General features: G+C 40.9%; 1 protein-coding gene across 11 annotated transcripts in view; it reads right to left on the bottom strand.

Moving 5' to 3' along the window:
- Window positions 1-15,242, bottom strand: part of EIF4G3 (eukaryotic translation initiation factor 4 gamma 3) — a 389,134-nt gene extending 373,892 nt beyond the window's left edge. For 4 of the 11 annotated variants that reach the window (XM_068539092.1, XM_068539093.1, XM_068539091.1 and 1 more), the window contains exon 1: window positions 13,625-14,060. The gene's annotated coding sequence lies outside the window, so the exon portion shown is untranslated. Of the gene's footprint in view, window positions 1-13,624; window positions 14,064-14,598; window positions 14,789-15,133 lie in introns of those variants that run through there. The other 7 variants (XM_068539088.1, XM_068539086.1, XM_068539085.1 and 4 more) reach the window with 4 other exon arrangements.
- Window positions 15,243-17,955: the final 2,713 nt, after the last annotated feature.

Genomic DNA, 17,955 nt, shown 5'->3' on the forward strand with positions numbered 1-17,955 from the left:
AACTTTTTACTTTCTTTTATCAAGGATAGTCAAATCTTTCTTTCTTTTATAGCTTTCATGATATGACCATCCTTTCCTTTTCACTTCCCTCTAGCCTCAATGTGCAGCAGTAAAACCTTGGAAAACCTTTAATGGAACTAGCATATAGTCTCCATACCTCCTGTCTCTCTCAACCCATTCAGCACAATCTTCATCTTCCGGTAATGACCAAACATGTTAGCAGGCCTTAAGTCTTCAATAAACTTCCACCTACTACAAGATAAAAGTACAGATTATTTAGCTAAATATGCAAAAGTCTCCAAAACTATCACATGTACTGCACATTCTATGTTTTCCATTTCAGCCAAGCAGGTCTTCTGACTACCCCAAACATACTATGTACCATTTCCTAACTGCTATAAATGTATCCTCCCTCAACTGTAATTGTCCTGGGACTTCCCTGGTGGTCCAGTGGCTAAGACTCTGTGCTCCCAAAGCAGGGGGCCTGGGTTCAATCCCTCGCCAGGGAACTGGATCCCACATGCCACAACTAAGAGTTTGCATCCTTCAACTGAAGATCCTGTATGCTGCAACTGAAGACCCTGCACGCCACAACTAGAAGATCCCACATACGGCAACTAAGACCCAGTGCAGCTAGCTAGCTAAATAAATAAATAAATAAACTGCAAATGTCCTTCCCCTTACATCTACCCAAATCTTACTTCCTATTCCTCTAGTTCTCACTGATCTTTCAGGCCTCTGATCTCCTACCTCCATTCAGAGAGCACCTTAAATTTTTAACTGTTTGACTAGAGTACATAAGAGGCAGAGAGCACATTGCAGGTTTCTTTTGTATCTCCTTCAACAGCTAGCACGTACTATTATTTAATAAAACTTGCTCCTTTGCTCATTTAATAAACAATGATTGTGTGTCTACTAAGCCTCAGGCGCTGTTAGCTTAACCTGTGGTATCAAAACAATGACCAATATTTCCCTTCCCTGTTCTACTTCTTATTCTTTTCTCAAGATTCCATTAGTTCTTTCCTTCTCCCTTGAGCATCCTAACCTTACCATTACCAGTTGTCCTCTTCCATTCAGTTGAATAGCAACTAAGCTATTTTCACAAATATGTTTCTGGAATACAAAAGAAACATGACTTGCCTCTCCAAATATTCTGAGAAAAATTAGAAAGAGAGACCAGCAGTATGTGTGTGAAGGCTATTTTGCCATCTGACAGTTGGAGGCTTCTCACAACTGTCCTTACCACTGCCACTCATTTTCACACACAGTACTCCTATGAATAGACCAAAGCCTTAATTTCACTAAATGTATGCAGACTTACTTTTTGTACCTAGACTCCGTGATAAATATATGGTTAATTGAAGAAAGGGGGTTGTGATTTTTAAAGTGCATATGAACTGTAACTTTTAATGACTAAATTTCTATTTCAGTTAAGCTCCTTCAGGTAAAACAATTCATCAGACCTGGCGTTCAAAATTTAACAACAATAAAAAACAATGTAGGTGGTTTATCCATGGGTTCCACAGGGTTAACTAGAGTACGTCTCCGACCTCAAATCTCATCAAAAGAATTTACTCTTAAAAACTCAAAGAATGTGAAATACGTACATCTTCTGACTAAATCAAACTGTTAGATATGAAGTAAAGACACTGGACCTGCAGTTCCCAATACAACCTAAACATAAAAAGCCCTTCAAATTCAAGTCTCTGGGAGCAAAACAAAGCAAAAACAAAAACAATACAAAAACCTCTACACATTTCCTTCTTTTATCTACTCTGCTAACAGAAGAAGGAATACTTTTTAAATCTGACCAAGTTTTAATACAAATTAAAAACGTTGACTCTTGGGGAATTCAGATGCTGGCCAAGCTCAAAAATAAAAAATTAAGTAATTACACATGATATGCTGTGATAACCTAAAACCATATTGAAAATTGGTAAAAATAATAAAAATGAAAAAGTAGAACAACAAAAAAACTATGTTTTAATTCTCAAATTGTTTCACAGTAACAAAAGCTTCTTGTACTGTGTCACAAGGTCAAATAAGTCATTTCCCTGGACAGAAACCACTAATGCTGTTGCCTTATAAACGCCATCATAAAGTTTAGAAAGCATTTTCTCTTTCATTATCTCAATCATTATCATAACCCTTGGAAAAGGAGAGAGGTACTATTTTCCTCATTTTACAGATGAGAAAACTAGAACTCAAGGAATTAGGGGATTCACCACGACCACATGGCTACCTTCATGTAAGAAAAGGGATATAAGAAATGTACAGGTATCTACTCATTTGTATAAAAGAAATACAGGAAAGATAAACCAGAAATTAAGAGACTGGTTACCTCCAGGTACAGGTGGGAAAGAAGGGGGAAAGAGAAACTGGGTAGCAGAGATAGGAGTAACACTTCTCTGAGTATATCTTTTTTTTTTTTTTTAATATAACTCAGACTCTTAGAACCAGAGTAATGTTTCACATATCCAAAATAAACAATCAAAACTAAAAGTAGAGGAATAGGGTTAGCAACTCTCAAACTTTTTATGTGTATACTATAATTAGCTGAGTAGATTGTAGATAATGAGAGCCAGGTTTCTCATTATTGGAGATATTTAATAAATAAGGAAAAGGGGAATGTTAAAACAAACTGGGTGGCATTGCAGTGGAACTCGAGCTATTAGTATAAACTCGTGGTTTTTAATGTATATACAAATATAGAAATACAGATAATGTGTATACAAGTGGGTTAGTGTGTATATATATATATATATATATTTTTTTTTTTTTTTTTTTTTTTCCCTAATTTTGTCTGCCAATAGGGCCTAGAAGCAATGACATTCCAGTAACATTGAACACACCTCGGCCCAGAGCTTGGTCACTAATACCATTTTCCAATAAAAAGAGTCAGGATTTCTTGGAGAAGTGTTTGATCACAGCATTGAGGCAGGAAAAATACAATATGAACCTGAAACATCTTGTGGTGTCAGAAAGTAAAGAAATGCTTTAAAAAAGAAAGGGGGGGGTGTGGGCAAAATTCCCTGGCAGTCCAGTGGTTAGGACTCCACACTTTCACTGCTAGGGGCCTGGGTTCAATCCCTGGTAGGGGAACTAAGATCCTGCAAGCCGCAGAGCACGGCAAAAAACAAACAGGTTGGTGGCTGGGTAGAAAAACACAGGAGCCAATCTGAAGGAACTCCTAATGGCCAAAGTTGGAATAATCTGAGCAACAAAACAAATAATGATAATACATATCTGTGACTCCGTGATGACATAAATATACAATAGAATAAATCAATAAATGGAGGAGAGCTCTTCCTCACAGCAGAATTACAATTAATAAATGTAGAAGAGAGAAATAGCCCCAATTATGCAACCACAAACTTAATAAACGTTGCATGTTAAGATCCACCAGTTGCTGAAATTAGTGGGCCAAAGTGTGAGGAGAAACAGTATTTGCAAAGTCTTCCACAAGCAAAGAGAAAGATAGTAATGCCACAGTAGAATGACCCACCATGCAGATGCCAATCTAACCAAGTAATCAAAGTAACCATTACATACGGACATCAGGAATTTCTTAATATGATACACTATCGAACTTCTTGATATGATACACTACTAAAGGATGCATTCTGCTATTCTTACCAAAATTCATAACCTCATTCTGATCATGAGAAAACATCAAATAAACCCAAACTGAGGGACATACTACAAAATAACTGACTGGTAATCTTCAAAGGCATCAAGGTCATGAAAGATAAGGAAAGACAGAGGAACAATCACAGACTGGAAAAGACTAAGGAAAAATAATAACTAAAAGGATAGTGGAAAAATTGGTAAAAATTCTAATAAGGTCTGTAGTTTAGCTGAAAATACTGTATCAATGGTAATTTCCTGTTCTTGATGATTATACTGGTTATGGAAGATGCTAACAGTAGGGGAAGGAGGTGAGAGATACAAGGGAACTCCTCCTACTATTTTGGCAGGTTTTCTGCAAGTCTAAAATTAGTTCAAATCAAGTTTTTTTTTTTGGGGAGCTGACAATACTTTGCTCCTACTTAGTTGACATGCTAATGTCAAAGACTTCTATAATAACTACAAGGTCAAGTACAAAATACAAATTGTTGGACCAAAGGATATAAAATGTTTTGCTGCCTCACAAAGCATTTTAGTAACATATCTAGAAATAGCATAAAGATGCCTAATTTTCTAAGCTATATAATGGTTACTAGGTAGGATGACCCTATAATTTACCATCCAAACCAGGACCATTACAGGAGAAAGGGGATCTTCGGTTACCCTACTAGTAGGTCAAAGTGGTTCATGTTATTAAAGATCTCAAATCAGTTTGAGCTGGCATAAACTTGATGCTTAGGCAAGTCATCCTCATTTCCCTTAGCCTCTGAACAAACGCCCCTGAGGGAGAGGGCCATAAAGTTGGACAGGGAGATCCCCAAAGTAGACTTATGTAATGCGAAAGTAAGCTAATGCATACTTACATGCTTCGATTTTTTAATTATGATTTTTTAAAGGTCAAGAATGAAATCACTGACTTTCCAGAGCAGCATTCAGCTTTCACTGCCTTGCCTAAAATGTACCACATTCAAGTACACTCACCCAGTCACTGCATAAAAGGTAATAAGCTAAGGTTAAGTACTCTGCTGTATGCTTTTGAAACAGCAGTTACCTCAGGAAGTTGGACTGGTTCCAAATTCTATTATTTCTGAAAAAGATCAACAACATTGAAAGTATCAGCTGAATATGACATATTAGCCTCAAAGACTCAACAATATTAACCAGGTATTGATGTCCTTAAAATTCTACATTTAGGTTAATTAGGACCCTCTTCCTTTGCATATTTAGTAAGAGCTAAGCTAAAGATACGCATAGTAATTTATAAAACTTAAAAAGTAGACAGACATAATCTTTAAAAATCAGCAACCCCATTCCCACACTGTAATATTTCAAGTCACTGAAGAAGTTTCTTGTGTGCGGCAAATCTTCATCCAAAGCAAATAAACCCTGTTTTTATCAGACCTGAAAGGTTATACAGAGCCTCTTCTTTAATGTGGTCTTTTCCTAAATAGTAAAAAGAATCCTGTTAGAGATTAGCAGTATTTCTCTATTTTGTTTCTTTATAATAATATAAAGAAACATTAGCGTAGACTGAGGGTATAACCTAATAAATAAAAAAATCAAATTTAACTTGAAAATTACATAAATGCTTTATGCAGAACTAACATTCTATGTGAAATACAATAACCCAAGAATTTGTAACTTACAATTTCAATTCTTCACAGGACAGCAAAGTAGTCAAATGCCCATACCTTACTTCTTACAAAATTATCACTGCCTAATAGGAATTATCTTAATAATAGAAGCAGGCAAAATCTCTTTTGAATAGTTCTAGGCATTATACAAAAGGAAGAAATGGTCAAAGTTTGTTTATTCAATAAGTCATAAAAAATTAGCACACCTCACTAAATCTCAAACATTTAATGGATTATAAAACCTTACACATAGTTCTGTGATGCCATTCCTACTCTCCTAATCTTTCCTGTTCCTTATTTCAACTTGCACACCTCAACCAAATGAATCTTCAAAACTACTGTTTTCATCACCAGTTTCCCAATTAAAAAAAAAAAACGAAACAAAAGAAATGCAATTGATTTTTGACAAAGTGCCAAGACAATTCAATGAGGAAAGAACAGTCTTTTCAACAAATAGTACTGAAACAACTGGATATCCAAATGCAAAATAAACTTGGACCCCCTACTTAACATCATACACAAAAATTATCTCAAAATGGATCAGAGACTTAAATGTACAAACTAAAATTATAAACTCTTAGAAGTAAACAAAGAAGTAAATATTCATGACCTTGAATTAGGCAAAGCCTTCTTAGACACAATATGAAAGCGCAAGTGACAAAAGAAAAACAGATAAATTGGACTTCATCAAAATTAAAAACTTTTGTGCTTCGGAGGGTGAAAAGTGAAAAGATGACCCACTGAATGGGAAAAAATATTTGTAAATGTTATATCTGAAAAGGGACTTGTATCCAGAATATATAAAGAACTCTTACAACTCAATAATAAAAAGACAACCAAGCTAAAAACTGGGCAAAGGATTTGAGCAGACATTTCTCCAAAGATAAATGGCCAATAAGCCCACAAAAAGATGCACAACATCATCAGTCATCAAGGAAAAGCAAATCAAAACCACAATGAGATACTACTTCACACCCACTAGAACGGCCTATAATCAAAAAGACGTATACAATGCCAAGTGTTGGAACCTTCATCTTTTGCTGGTAGGAATGTAAAATGGTAGTCACTTTGGAAAACAGTTTGGCAGTTAATCAAAATGTTAAACATGGAGTTACCTCATAAAACCCAGCAACTGTACTCTTAGGTATATACTCAAGAGAAATGAAAACATACATCCACACAACTATAATTATTCATAATAGTGAATAAGTTTAAACCACCCAAACGTCCATCAACAGATGAATGAAGAAAATGTAATACTTGGAATATTCTCCAACAATTTTAAAAAAAGGTTCTAAAACACGCTACAACATAGATGAACCACAAAAAAATTATGCAAAGTGAGAGAAACCACTCACAAAAGACCACATATTGTATTATTCCTATACGAAATGTCCAGAATAGGCAAATCTCTATAGGCTGAAAGTAGATTAGTACTTGCCTAGGGCAGAGAGAACTGGGGGCGGGTGGGGGGGGGAACTGGTGAGTCTAATGGGTTTCTTTTGGGAGTGATGAAAATATTCCAAAATTTATTAGGGTGATGGTTGCAGAATTTTGTGAATATACTCAAAACCATTGAACTGTACACTGTAAATGGGTGGCTTGTATGGTATGCAAATTATATCTCAATAAAGCTGTCCAAAAAAAAGAGCAATGGTTTTGCACAAGTGAGGTCTAAGCTCTTCTCTTATTCATTCAAAGTCCTCTAGAATCTGGATCCATTATCTCAAGCATTCAACCTCAAGGCTCCTCCACTCCAAGCATACTGCTCAGGACCCTTACAATCCAGCATACACCGTGCTTATTTCAGGCCCAAATCTTTGTTCATGCTGATCACCCACTCACCACAATCCATTCCTCTCTGCCGAACCAAACCCTGACTACAGGGTTAAACTCTTAAGCCTGACTACAGGCTTAAACTCTTCTTTTTAATTTTTTAAAAATTCATCTTTCAGTTCAAACTGTTTCTTATATGCTATTTTCTAGGGCCTAGAAAGAGTCAGGAGTCACTCACCCTTTCTTTCTTAGAATTCCTCCATTCTATCTTCAAGGTTCAGTCCTTTCCATTCTCAATGTAAAAATACTGTATTCTGGCTCAAAACTGGCTGTACTTATTTCTATTGCCACCTAGTTTTCCCCCTTGTTATTCCAAAATTCTGTTTGTTCCCATGTTTCAATCTTATTTCCCTAACTCCACATGAGACCGCATATGGTCTTTTCCTCCCTCCTCAATCACTCCATATAATACCAATGTTTGTTGAAACAAATTAAAGGAATCAAGGCAATATCACACATGTATACAATTCATAACTATCAAATACCACCCTGGCCACGTCTTTTTTAAGTATGATTGAATATATGGATGAAGATGGATTCAAAGGAATAATTTTTTAAATGTACATAACTGTAGGGGGGAAAATCTGTGAAGTTAGATCAAGTTTTAATGTCGTAAATAATGCAAAACATTATAGGCACAAGTCAAAAATGTTTGACTTCTTGATAAAGGTTTCAGCCCTTCTCTTTCTAATGTGTAGTGATAACTTCTGAGCTACAAGCCAAAGGTGAAAGAAGACCTTTCCAAAGAAACAAAAATAGTTCATTCCAAATTGATGAAGAATAAAACTATTCAAAAAGTAGTTTCTGCTGGCAGATAGTTAAGTAACAAAATAAGCAAGATACAAAACTATATGTAATTTAATCTTAAGTTATGTTACAAAAAAGGGCAGATTTTAAGTCCATTAAAATTAAAGTCCATAGAAAAAAGGACAAGAAATAAACCAAAATGTTAAACAGTGGTTATCTCTATGTACTAAGATTATGACTGACTTTTTACTTTTCCATATTTTAAAAATTTTCTGAATTGATGATGTGTTACTCATAATTATAAAACAAAAATTTTAATAGTAACATTTGACTATAAATGTTTTTTCTCCTTGGCCTTTATACAAATTCTAATCCTCAGTATCTATACTTCAAATGTAACCCAGCCATTTTAGATGGCTATGTAAACTGGGTCAATGCTTATGCCATCTCAAAGGAAATTATGGAACTATTTTCAATTCAATTACACATCAGTGCAAACAATTTAGGGCAGCTTTGAGTGCGAAGTGTGTTGTGATGCCATCTCTATTACCCCAAAACTTATCTTAAACTGATTCCTAGACTCTAACTTAATCAACATTTCACTCAACAAATATTTATAGACTTCCTACTACCTGCCAAGCACTGTTACGGGTGCTAGCAATTCAATAGTGAACAAAAGCGACAAAAATCTCTGCCTTTATGGAGTTTACATTCTCTACAAATAAAATTTAATGTCTCAGAAGAGTCAGGAAACACACACACAGGGCTCAAAAAAGTACAAAACAACTACTAGTTAATAAAGATCATAAAAACTGACAAATTTCAAATGTACTTTAAATAGTTCAAACGATCTCAAATTTCAGTTAAGAGTATAGGAGACTGAAAAACTTCTGATTGGCAGCAAGCCAAAGAACTAGGAACCAACTGAGAATTCAGAAGTATCTTGGGATCCCGCAATATTTCATCCATGTAAATCTCACCTGCAGTTTACACATTACTTGAAGTCAGGCGCCTACCTAGTAATCAGGAAATACTTCATTTCGTATTATATTAGCTCGAAGTATTATTCCTAAAGTAAAAATAGATTGTTTCTCATCACAGGAGTTTACTTCAGAACTTACTTTCCCTCATACCTCATAATGAACTACCTGGATCACCACCCAGAGCAAGGCAGCATCTGACCATGGCGGCAACCTTATTTTACAGCCTCAAGCAATCCCACCACAGACAATACAGTCTTCACTACTAAAGTCACAGAAGTATTTCAGTCTGTTTGGCTAAATCTAACATTAATAAAACAAAAACCAGAGGTTTCTTCTCATATGAGCAAGCTGCCTTCCCTATGATCCATGTCAGAATGCCTCTAGTATCAGTAAGTCACCACAGAAACGTGTCACTGACCATCAGACAAACTAAGAAACCATTAACAGGTCTCTATAAATCCTTCCCGCCTACTTGCAAGAACAAAACAAACCTCAAACCATAATCTTCAGAATTAAAAGCCATTACAACTCAAGAGGATCACTTTGTAAACTATACTAGTCTTACCCCGTCATTTTAGAGAAAGGGAAACTGATGCCCAAAGTAGTTATGTGACTAGTCCAAGATAACACATTAAAATGGAAAAGCCAAACTTGAATCCAGATTTTTTTTTTTACTCCAAATCAGGTGGACTTCTCAATACACCAAGTAAAATCTGTATTTTAAGGCCAGCAGGTACTGCTTCCCAGCCAAAGTTCAATATCAGAAGGGCAAGGGGGTATTATGGGATGAGTGTGAAGGAGACCAGGAAAGAACCAACCACAGAGATCAGATCTGATACATATCTTCTCATACTCTAATTCCTCATATTATGATGCAGAAGATATTTTGAATCTACAGCAATTGTGTTTTGATTACCATGTTCTCTGGTACCTCCTTCTAGCTTCTCTGCTCCTGATAAAAACCTGAAACATGCCTGAAATCCATTTAGTACTAAAATTCTATGCAGCAGCAACAGCAAAGGAATTGTGAAAAGTCAGCCGGCAGAAGGTGAAAGCTCTGTAAACCTTGGGTAATTCTTACTCATCCTTCTAATTTAGCTCAGATTTCTTCTAGGAAGCCCTAATTCCTCCTTCCCCCAGGCTAGGCTCTTATAGCAGTTATTGTACTTGCCTCATGGTATTCTGTCCGTTTACCTGTCTGGACCAAGTTCTTTGAGGGCAAAGATTTCAACCCCAGACCTAGCACTGAGTATGGCACACAGTAGGTGCTGGATAAATGAACAATTTTAAAACCTGCCACTTAGATTAAAGCTCCAATACAAATAGCAACCCTATTATGATTTAAAACACGGGTTTCAAACATTTTTTAGCAGACGTTTTGTAAAAATCTTATCAGAAACCCCAATGTGGAAAAGCACCATATCAGTCCTTAGGTAATTTAAATTCTCAGTTTGACGGAAAATACCCATAAGCCTAGGACAGGGAGTAGCAGCAGTATGTGACTGATGTGAGCTGATGTGACTCAGGCATCTAACTTTCTTCCTTCTTTATCTCCATCTTGCATTGGTCTCCCTCTCTCCCGTGCTAGAAGAGGATGATGAGGATCTGCTCTCTCGAAGCACAGATCCATCTTTGTTGATGGTGGGGCTTAGGAGTAAACAGACTGCTGGCCACTGCGTAAGCTACAGAGTTCTAGTTGCTAGTTATAAAGGTATTTTGCTGGAGGCCCTGCTAACATCTGAACAAGCAGAAACATGCACTGAATCAAATGTGGCAGGTCTATTCCTATGCTTTAAGGCTCAGTGAGGTAAAGATAACCTACCTGTCTAGCAGTGTGTGGCTATGAGCTAATTAAAACAAGGTGCAGCACCACTGCATTCTAGATTACTCCACAGAGCTCCTTTACTTTATACAGATTCCCCTAGCTATCAAACATGGGAGGGTATCCTTCCTTCCACTTCCACATGCAGACTTGGTAAGAAGTAGCACAGCATACTACAAAGGACATTCATAAGCTTTGGAACCACGGTCTGAACTGCAGTCCACTACTTACTAGAGAGACAACTGTGGGAACGTTACTTAACTTCTCTGAACTTTAGTTTCCTCATCTGTAAAATACAGACAGTATTTTACAGATGAGGAATATATACAGACTCATTACAGTCCTTGTGAGAATTAAATAAAACCATGTATGTATGGCTCCTAGAATAGTAGGCACTCAATAAATGAACACTATTGTTATTATTCAGATTTAGCTTTGGTAGAGGCAAAAAAGAAGAAAGCAAACATTATTAGCTTCAGCCTACAAAACTGAAAATCAACACAGAACACAAAAAAAGGAAAACTGTAATACCAAAAAAAAAAAAAAAAGGGAATATTTGCTTTTAATATATGTCATATCTAAGACAAAATAGCTGAGGACACAAGTCATTTTTGGGTCACCACAGGCCAAATTTAGTTCCTTTAAAGAACCCACTGCTCTGATTTCTTAACCAAACCAACTCCCCCCAAACAGTAACTAGACTCCCCAGAAGTGTCAGCAGCCCTGAGAGAAATTACACCCTGAAGTCTTTCCATATAAATAGAACACCATGTATTCATAACAGACTGCAAAATTGTTCTGTTTAAGTCAGAACTACTTGGGGACCTGAATTCAAACTCATTTATCTTTAATTATCTCAAGGGTGAGCAATTTCCATCTAAAGAACTAGGCTTTTAATGGGGACCCAAGAACTCCCTGAAACGTAAGCAAGATTTTCTATGCATGTACAATTTTCTGTGGAGAGGATCTACAAGCTTTCATCAAAATGTCAAAGTTGTTTTTTACCCAGAAAAGGTTAAGAATCACTATTGAGATTCTCAGTAGAGCCTCTTGGAACCTCATACTGGGAAGCTGAGGTGAGCAAATCTCAAGGCAAGTATCCTAAGGTGCCAATTTCATAAACTATTCATATTGGATTATGTTATAAAACTCCAAGCATATTTCTCCCTTGCCATTAGCACTTTTTATATCAGGGTTTATCTTCTTCTTTCATCCCCACCATTCCTGCCCACCCTCTGCCATGCCCCATCCCTTGCCTCTCAGCAGTCAAAGGCGTCTTTCCATGAAATGGCCTTATGAGCCTGCCACGCCATGCTAATGCTTACTTAAGCAGGTTCCGTTTAAATTCAAATTCACTATCATTTCTGATTTGTCACTTGAACACTAAGTACAAATGAAGAACATCTTGTTACATGAATCTCTAATATTTTTACAAATTTAAAATACTATCTGAACTTATTAATTCAATTCAAACACAACTGCACCCATATATTTTGAGGAACTGGAGAGTTAATCAAGCCATAGAAAGAGCAACTCCAAATTTGCACTCCAGTCTCAATGCTTCACTGTGTATCAACTTATACGATAACCACTTTCATCAAACAAATACAAATTCCCACACTCAGTGTACAAAAGCAGAATTGCTCTATTTCAATCCATTTTTAACCAATTCCCCATTACCACTGATAACATTTCACCATTGGTATGTTGTAATGAAATCTGTAATCTACACTTCATTTACTATACAAGCTTTTAGATTTTAGCAATTTGTAACCTTTCGATGTGTAAAGCAAAGAGAAGATAATAGAATTGTGAAATACATCAAGAAGAAAATTTAATCTTACTTCCACGACATGAGGCAAAGTAAAAACTTAAAGCCACATAAAACCAAGTATCCTATATTACTATAGGTATAGGTATAAAAGTTATTTCCACTAGCAATTACATCTTAAATCCCCTTTAACAACTGTTGCAGTAGTAGTAACTACTTTTATGTTGCAACCAACTCACAGCTTTTATAAGTCCTTCCTTTGTGAAATGCGCTGAGAAAAAGTACACTTGAAACACTTAAGTCACAGCTCTTTGTGTCCAAATAACACCACCAAACTCAACAAGCACTGTCATATTCAACACTCAGGTCCTTACTTATCACTCTGTAGTCAAGAAAACATACTGTGGACCTCCTTTCATTTAATTTCCAAAACAGCTCCAAGACGCAGGTAAGGAATAATTTACTTGGTGGCGCAGTATAGAAACTTAGAGCCCTAACCAAATATGGGCAATCAAGACCAAAAAAAAAAACAACAAAAAACAAACTGAAATTAAAAAGGAATTTAAACTCACAAAGCATTAAGTCAAGATATGTTTAAGAGATCCAGCACTGAATTCCACCTCGAAGTAGGCATATCAGCCAAACTTCTTCCCCCAGAGTAAAGCAACTAGGGATACTGATCAAAACTAACCAGGTTTTGGAGGAGCAACAAACACTCAGGTATCACTAACCATTCTCATTGGTGAACAATTCTTAATTGAACAGAATCTTGCAGTTCAACCTTATGAAATCAGTACACACATGACACTGGAATGGAATTTATCTTACTCTGCGCCACCACTGCTTGGATTGAAAAAATGTGGACTAATAATATTCAAAGAATAGAGAAAATGGCACTTGACAGAAACCAAAACGATGACCTGGAATGACTCTTTCTAGAAGGGGGAGATACCTTCCCCTTCTCAAAGCAATGGACACAGACAAGAATCAAACTACAGACTGTGAAATAATCTGTGGACCTCACAGCAGTTAGCTTCTCACTTGCTCAAATACCCTACTCTCTCTAAAAGTCAAACACACGATGACACAAATACAAAAACACAACACATCTAACATCCAATGATTATTTATTGATTTACACAAATACAATGGATTGGGGGGAGGGATGCATGATGAAATGTTATTCTAAGGTAGCTAATAATACCTTTCTAAGTCTCCGTGGAATTCATGAACTCAATGTTTTACCTTCACCGGCTGGTTTTTAACTAAAATACCTCGTCACCAAGTCTTTTTAATCAAAGCTGTCCAAAAATTCTACAATCAAGCAAATAACATGAAATTAGACACATTCAATACTAGACTTTCCTCCAGGGGCCCTGGTACCCTCTAGACATCAGGCCTATGAAGAGTAAATGAAAGCCCTTTAAAAATATTCAGCATAACACAAGCCTTCCAAGAAGTGAGACTTTTGGGGGTGATGGGTAATGTCTGTTAATTTCCTCTTCCTTTAAAAAGGTCAAACGCAAGGAAGCGTCCGGTTTAACATTTCCTCCCTAGATCGCGTTCCACCACAAACCACAACTCCCCCAATCGCTAAAAAACACTAGCCAGAGGGAGTGCTTTCTGCAAAATTTCACCGTAGATTTAAAATCCAACTTACCTCAGGAACGAGCTGAGTTTAGTTTCATACAGGAAATTTACCAATAAAGTTTATTATGTATTAATAATAATAATTAGAGAAGCCCACCATGCCCCGCTGCAGGGGGAGCTGAAGGGAGATGAGGAGGGTGTAGTCCTCACAACAATCAGAGAAAAGCCTTCCCTGCAGGGCTGGTCACAGGCACCAGCAAATTCGGCCTAATAAAGGGGGGGGGGGGGTAGGGTTTACGGGAGGAGAGGCGAGGAGGGGAAGGGTCCCCCAGCTCCAAAAGGGAAGGGCTGCAGAAGCAAGGCCGGTGGAGCTAGTTTTCGCAGTAGTGCAGAGGGTCCCGGGGTGCCCCGCAGTGCTGCTGCCGGGGGACCCCAAAAGCTCCGGCCAAGCCGGGTGCGTGGGCTGGAGGAGCAGCCCCTTCCCTGGCTGGGCAGTGGCTGCCGGCAGGAGAGTCCCCGGAGGGGCCACAGCCCCCCTGGTGTGCAGCGAAGAGAGCCAAAGGGCCGGCAGGAAGGTGAAAAGGATACTGTTGGGGCGCCTGGGTCTGGAGGGCCCTGATGTTCGGGTGAGGAGGGGCCGCTGCCGCCGCCGCCGCCGCCGCCGCCGCCGCCGCCGCCGCCGCCGCCGCCGGGTGAGGAGGCGGTACCGGTACCGCTGCCGCCGCCGCCGCCGCCGCCGCTCCGGTGCCGGGTCCGGTTCCTGCTGCAGCCGCTGAGCCTGATTTCAGAGCCGGTTTCTGCGGTAAACTCATGGCAAAGCGAAGCCACCAACCCCCCCAGAGCGGGACCGGGCGCGCCGGGGTGCAGGGGCCGGGGGCAGCGGGGGGGCGGGATGGGGGCAGACCCGGGGAGGCGGCGGGAGCGGGGGGCCGGGGGGAGGCTGGGAGGAGGAGGAGGAGGGAGCCGGGGCCGGTCACACACGCCCGCCGCCGCCGCCGCCGCCGCCGCCGCCGGCAGCAGCAGCCGCCCCGCGGGCCAGCACCACCGGCTGCCGGTCTCCGTGACAACGCGACCCCAGGGGGGGGGCCGGACCCGGCGGGGGCAGGAGGCGGAGAGACCGGACCTTTCACGGCAATATCCTCATGGGCCGGCGGCAGGGGGTCTTTATCCCCCTCCCCGGGGGAAGCGGCGCCCTTCTCGGTAGCGGGGCTCAGGCGATGCCGGCGGATTTTCTTCACTCAACGAGCAGAGCATCCAACATGGCGCTGCGGCCGCCTCCAGCAGTCCAGCAGGACGGCCGCTCGGAAAGCTTCGGGCCTTTTCGGAGTAGCTCGGGAGGCCGAGGGTGAGAGGCTCCTTCGGCTCTTTCCGGAGACTGCGAGAGGTCGGGGTTCTTCGGAAACACTCGGGGGCTCCTTCGGCCGCCGTTCGGCAGTTCTCCGGGGCTGACTCGCTTCCTCGGGAAAGATCGGCGAGAGGGGCTTCGAGGCTCGCTGCGGCTGGGGTGCGGGGCGGAGGGAGAGACCAAAGGCAAGGTCTGGTCTGCGAGAGCCCTCCTCTACCGCCCAGCCTCGAAGAACAATGGTAACGGCCCTGGACCCTGCGGTCCGCAGAGCCCTGTCCGCAGGGGCGGGAGGCGGTGAGGCGAGAAACCTCGGTTACGGTGGGAGGAACCGCTTAACCGGAGTGAAACCGCTGGATAGGAGCCCGCCGCGTGCACCTATTAGCATAACAAATAGCACTCGCCGGCCCTTAACGCAGTTCCCGTCCATTGTGTCTACATTTCGCCCTCGTCCACTCAGAGAGGTGAGCTGGATGAGGAGCCCCATTTCCAGAGCACGCTGAGTCTGAGAGAGGAAAAGTGACCGGCCCAAGGTCATCCAGCCAGGAAAGGACAGAGACAAACCTGGATCTGAAATCCAAGTTCATTCGTCCGAATGAACCTTGCCGCTTCCCAAGTTGCCTGGGGACCTGATCCGACCCTCCTTATCTAATCAGCAGCCTTAGCTTAGGGATCTGTGGATGGATTCTTACAAGGCCTGCCCGGAGGCTGGAGCGCCTTTTGACCAGCAGCCAGTGGTCGGCTCCACGGTGTCCTATGCCGGCGTAACACTTGGTGATAAGCTCCTTTTCTCCCCAACAGGGCCAGCCAACACCCCCCCCACCCCCTGCCCACACACTCCACCCCCAATTGGGGTCTTGTGCAAGCACAGGAGCATTGAGGGGAAAGGAATTGCAGAGATGAGGGAGCAAGCCAGGGAGTAACTGTAACCAGGCACTGAGCAGTTCATTATCTCACAAAGTCCTGTGAAAGAGGTGGTAATCATTTCACAAATGTAGCGACTGAGGCACAGGGAGGCTCAATACCATCACACAACAGAAGAAGCTGAGAAAATTGAGGCTCGAAACGGACAAGAGACTTTACCAAGGTCACATGGAGAGTGTAGCTGGCAGAGACAAAATTAGAGCTGGGTTCTGCCTCCTGCTATACTGCCTCACACTGCCTTCCTTTTTTTTTTTTTTTCAATTCACATTAAGCTCTACATATAGTGGGTGCTTAATTCTTTTTTTTTTTTTTTTTTTTTTGGGTGCTTAATTCTTGACAGTCCCTGGGACCTCCAAAAGCTCCCTCTGGGAAAAAGCATCTGGAAGAGGGTGATACCACAACTGCATCTTTCTGGAGAGGGTTTCACAGCTCCTAGTGTAGAAAAGGAAGCATCATCCCCCCATCTACAGTCTGGAAGGCAGGAGCTACTTCATACTCTGGAATCCTAAACCATTTGGATTTGTAACACCTATTTAACTGGGATTGGATTTTCTGCTCTTCTCTAGACGTGACTGGCTCCAGGAAAAATTCCCAAATGGTCCTGCAGTTCCCCAGATTCTCCTTCTATGTTCCAGATCTCAGACTTCCTTATCCCAATGGAAACCTGTTCCTGGGAAAGAATTTGGCTTCCCATTTATACTAGGTTGATAACAGACTGATAATTGCTTAATTGTTATTCTTTTCTGAGCTAGTTTCATTTCCTAACTTAATAGCTACAAGCATCTGGCGATTACTGTGTGTCTGGTCTCTGCTAAGCACTTTATGAGCATTCTCTCTCTTGAAACAGATAGACCTTGGGCAAAATAATGTAAAAGTCCCTGATAAGATTCTGGCCCCAGGCAATCAATGTGGAAGGCTTATAGGGAGCAAAGTCAGAAAGGTAGAGCACTCTCCTTTCATCCAAAGCATAGCCGTGCTCAACACCTCCCATCTGGCACAGAGAAGCTAATATTTATTGAACACGTCCTGGGTGCCAGGGTACAACTCTGCTAAACATTCTGCTTAGATTCACTCTTACTCACCTCAACAACTCTGCAAGGTATTATTATATCCCATTCACAAATAAAGAAACTGAGGCTTAAAGATGTGAAGAAGCAACTTGTAGAAATGCTGGCATTCAAGTAGAAATGCTGGCATTCAAACCCAGGCACCTGACTCCAGTTCTGATTTGCCACCATTGCCTTCCACAGACCAACCTCCCCACGCTGGCCAGAGGCACTGTCAACAAGCGAAGCTGATTTTGTGAACTTGCCTGCTGAGAGCCCTCCATGGCGCCCCCATTGCCTTCAGGATCCAGTCTAAATTCAAGGCCCTTCAGGATCTGGACTCTGCTTCCATCCTGCCACTCTCCACCTCAGATCCAGAACTGCAGCCACCTTGCTCCACTGCAGACAAAGCCATTCTCTTCCTCGCCCTGGGGTCTGTGTGTGGACTATGACCCCAAACCATCCTCTCCCTCCTCAGCCCGTTGGCTAATGCCTGCTCCTGCCTCAAGGCTTGGCTTAAGCCTCACCTCCTCTAGGCAGCCTTTCCTCACTCCCCAGGCTGAGCTAGGCTCCCAAATAGACGCTTAAAGCTCAGTGCTGAGCAATAAAGAGTACAGCTGTTGGAATCAAATT

Source organism: Eschrichtius robustus, chromosome 3, assembly GCF_028021215.1.
Source record: "Eschrichtius robustus isolate mEscRob2 chromosome 3, mEscRob2.pri, whole genome shotgun sequence".
Classification (NCBI taxonomy): domain Eukaryota; kingdom Metazoa; phylum Chordata; class Mammalia; order Artiodactyla; family Eschrichtiidae; genus Eschrichtius; species Eschrichtius robustus.